The sequence below is a fragment of the Oryzias latipes genome, chromosome 1 (assembly GCF_053564925.1).
Source record: "Oryzias latipes strain Hd-rR chromosome 1, Olatipes_Hd-rR_3.1".
NCBI lineage: Eukaryota > Metazoa > Chordata > Actinopteri > Beloniformes > Adrianichthyidae > Oryzias > Oryzias latipes.
Window position 1 is genome coordinate 20,106,845 of NC_136237.1, and position 4,363 is coordinate 20,111,207.

At 40.0% G+C, this 4,363-nt stretch overlaps 1 long non-coding RNA gene across 1 annotated transcript; it reads right to left on the reverse strand.

Annotated features, from left to right (window-relative positions):
* Positions 1-339: 339 nt before the first annotated feature.
* LOC144994146 (uncharacterized) lies at positions 340-3,373 on the reverse strand. The gene is made up of 5 exons (XR_013657572.1): positions 3,236-3,373; positions 1,595-1,748; positions 982-1,077; positions 693-888; positions 340-617 (listed from the first exon to the last, which is right to left on the reverse strand). It is a non-coding gene; the product is annotated as an uncharacterized LOC144994146 (long non-coding RNA).
* Between the last annotated feature and the right edge of the window lie 990 nt (positions 3,374-4,363).

A 4,363-nucleotide genomic window follows, 5' to 3' on the forward strand; every position in this document is an offset into this window, starting at 1 on the left:
TTTCTTTACAGCAAGACACGGAATGTACAGAATTAAAAAAAAGAACAGATAAACCATCAGGGACAGAAAATCATATGTGACTGGACTCTCTGCAGAGCTGAAAGGAAAATCCTCCAAGTTCAAACCTTTCATGTTGGAGCAGTGTCCAAGCTAAAAATTTTTGTTAATGTCTTTGTTGATATGCATACATGTGTGCTGAGCTTCACTTAGATCCATAAAATACTGAAATTGCTGTTAGCTGTGCAAAAGGTATAACCTATTTGCTAAATATAAAAGTTATTATTAAAAGCAAAATTTTAATCTTCATGATTTACTTTCTCCTCTGAACAGTTAACAGTGCTTTGGTGTTTAGCACTGCCGCCTCAGAGCAATAAGACTGATTCAGGTCCTGGCTGGGTTTCTTGGTTTATATAAAGTTGAATGGTTTTAATAAAAAAATAAAAAAACAACAACAGAAGAAAAGTGTTCATAAAAATTATGGAGCCAAGACTGTCTAAATGTGAGGACTTTGTCATCTTTCAAAAACATAGATTTTTTTTTTACAACCAGGACAGAAGTGAGCCACATCTTGACAGTGAGGAACAGCAAAGGGGATCAAACAGAAACCGCAAAACAGCCTGAAACAGAAAAGGAAAAGAAATGTTGACCATCCTTGCAAAATTTAAGTATTCTGGCATTTCCTCTTTTCTTACCCCAACAAGGTAAGGGTCATACAAATGCCCCAAGCTTGTTTCCCAGCCACGTGTTTGACTTTGGTGGTCACAAGTTCTTGGCAGTGAGGACAAACCACCAAACCAGGACTTTCCCTCAAACAGGACACTATGATCGGAACAGGTGACGGCTGAGACACCACTGCTACTGTCTGACCCTCGGTCCTTCTCACACCAACTGTCATTTAGAAAAAAACACAATTAACATTTGTGATCATGTGTTAGAAGAAGTTAAATAAAATAATCAAGTGTAACAGGATAAACTCAATACTTTGTGTAACTTGATGGAAGATGACTCCAGGAGGTTGTGGGGATGAAATCACAACCATGGAAGGTGTCGTCAGCAAAGGAAAGGGGTCTGACTGAACTGTAATCAGATTAAAAGACAAACATTTGTAATTGTTAAAATGTGGACATGGCTTCTTATTTTAAACAATAAGTAAAGACACTGAAATAATTACTAGGCATTTTCTGTTTAACATAAGAAATCCGATAATGAGGTGAAAAGACTAAGTTTGTGTTTGTTACAATACAAAGGAACCACAGTTTTGTCATGTGTTTACGGCCCAAAATAAAATGTTTGGGACAGTTTTTGACTAAACAATTGATTTTTTTCTGCGTTAGTCATACTTTTTTTTTTTTTGCTGTGCTTCAGCTTAACATTGCATCACTGTCCTGGACATAACTGGTCTAGATATAACCCTCTGATAGTTGGTCTTAAATACTTTCATAGAACACTCTTATTTTGTGGTTTTCATAACCAGCTCAGTAATCAAAAGCTGTCTCTGTCATGTGGTCCTAAACAAGCCCAAATCACGATACCTCTACCACTGTGCTCAATAAGGTGTAAAAGGAAGAGAGTTACTCTTTACAAAGTGTGTTACCTGCATCTCCGTAGGCGGGAGGAGGTGTTGAAGGTGATGGGGGGGTGTAGGCGGGAGGGTTTGACACTGGTATCACCAGAGCAGGGGGCTGCTGACTGATCTCCTCATATGAAGGAGGTTCCATTGAATTAGACATCAGTCACACAGGTGGCTTCTGATAACAAGACCAAAGTTTTGGTAAGAATAAAACTCAGATCGAAGCAACAGTAAAACACACACATTTATAATTCAACAATTGTCCATTTTCCTAATTTTGTTTTTTGAATTGTATTTGTCTGCACCCGACAGCTCATTAACCTAATAAAATCTAGTTCAATTAAAATCCAACTTTTTCTTTGTTTTGTTTGCTGAACTTTCAGTCCTCTTTAATTATCGAGCAGCACAGTAAAATGTCATTTTCTCTATGGATGTAGTTTTTATTGCAGCAAATCAATCCATCTTCTGAACCCATTGAATCCCTTTAAGGGTCAGAGGGTTACAGGAGCCAACCCAGATACTGCTGTGTGAAAGCGGGGTACACCCTGAACAGGTCGCCGGTCTGTTGCAGGCAAGGAAAGCTGATAAGGATGATTATTCACTCATAACAACAGACTTTCATGTACATAGAAGCCCTGGCTGTTGCTAAGGGCTCAAATTAAAATAACAAATACCAAACGAAAACCTTTAGGTACAAGCCAGCATTTGGAAAGGAAAACAAATTTTATTTTGGAATAAAAAACAAAAAACAAAAAGACGTGATGCATATTTAGCTCACCTCCTACCTGTATGGAAATACAATAAAACAAGCATGGAAATTTAAGGCATCAAGTTTCTTTCACATAATCCCTGTGACATATAAACAAAGTTTCTGTCTACTCCATGTTTCAGTTTGTACCAAAAAAAACAAACAAAAAAAAAAAACTTCTCCCAAGAGGGAGTAACAGAAAAAACTGTGTACAGTTGAAATAGTGTCTGGTAGTTGTTGTTTGGAGACAAAAGTTGCATAACAGCACTTTAGAGCTCAGATTGATCAGATTTATATTTTATCATCTTGTGTTCCTCAAAGCAATATTGAGTGATGTACAACACTCACAGGTCTGTCTTTAATTTAAATAAAACTATAATTATAATACTCCCTTCTAATGTGACAGGGGTTACCTTAATGTACGACAGCTGGTGTATTGGCAGTAATTTACTTCTCTACTTCCTGCTTTTTTCCTGCTTCCAGTTTCTATGTGTAAGTAAAAATTATTTTACCAATTTCGTATTTTTTGATAGAAAAACATCAGATCCAGTTTGACCGTCTGTTCACTTTTACTATTTTTATTTTAGGTGTAATCTTTAATCTTCAACAGGCTGTGTATACTAAATGTCCAGAAAGAGTAAATTAAGGAAATGATCAAGACAAGTTGGTAAAATAAACTTCAGCAATGATGATTCCTGAACATGTTTTCTGTGAAACACCAACAGCAACAACCTGGAAGCTCACAGGTAAATCTGCTCTCGTGTAAATAGTGACAAGCCTTTTCCCCCGGTGTGAAGACGAACACTGGATGTACACACACTTTACACATTATCTAGAAAACCTTTTAGTTCTTTTGGCCAATAGTGAGTTTGATCTGGTGAAAACTAAAAAGTGCTGAAAAAACTGAATGATCTTACCTTATGCTCAGCGGGAAACATCACTGGCCGGAAACAAAACAAACCACAATGAGAGAGGCTGCAACGTCACTCTCAGCTAAACCTGCTCCATGCTGGAATTACAAACATTTTCCAGTCACGTGTTAAAACCGGCCCCGCTGGTTTTCCCAGCCATTCTTTATTTTTCTTCGCTCCATTGTTATGCTGATAAAAAGGTTTTGTGAAAGACTCTCAGAAAAAAACATCCTCTAAAATATATTTTTCAAATGCAGTTACAAGTGTGCTTAGTGGTGTAAGGGGAGGTTATCCAAGGGTAGGGGTTGTGTGAAGGGTGCGTCAGCTTTCTTGATTTGATCTTCTTGGTTTTATCCCTGACAGATTCGGGGTGATATTACATCTATGCTGGAGAGATGTCCATGCCCCTGCTGGGCCTTTCATTGGGGGTGGGGACGTCATTCATGTGGAGCCTTTCACTGGACCCTGGGCTTGGGGGGGCCTTGTCTCTGCGCTGGTTTTAGCGCCATGATCCTGCTCCCTCTCTTCTTCCAGGGTGGTCTCTCTCTCTCTCTCTCTCTCTCTCTCTCTGTTGTTGGTATCAGGCTGTCTTGGGGGTGGAGGTCCTGGCCTTCTACTTTACCGTGGAGGGTCCAGGGGCAGGAAGCACAGAGGAGCAGAGGTTAGCAAGAAAGTCCTGGTTTGAATCCCAGCTGGAAACCTTTCTGAGTGGAGTTTGCATGTTCTCCCCATGCATGTGTGTGTTTTCTCCGGGGTTTCTGGCTTCCTCAAACACCCCAAAAAACATGCTTTATAGGTTAATTGGGGACTCTAAAATTGCTCCAAGGTGTGCCTGTATGTGATTGTTTGGTCCTGCAAGAGACCGGTGACATGTTCAGGGTGTACCCCGCCTTCGCCCAACTTCGTAGCTGAGTTGGGTCCAGCAGTCCGGTGACCCTGAAAGGGATTCAGCAGGTTCTGAAGATGGAGAGATGGATCAGTCTGGGGGCCCTCACTGTCTGTGCGGCCTCTCTAATGTTTGCTCCTCAAGGGGGAGTTGAAGGTTTATGTTGTCTGTATGTGTGCTGGTGGACACATGTGACTTCACTTGTGTAGTGTCCACAGTTGTTGGTGTAAATCTCCGTGTGGTATATG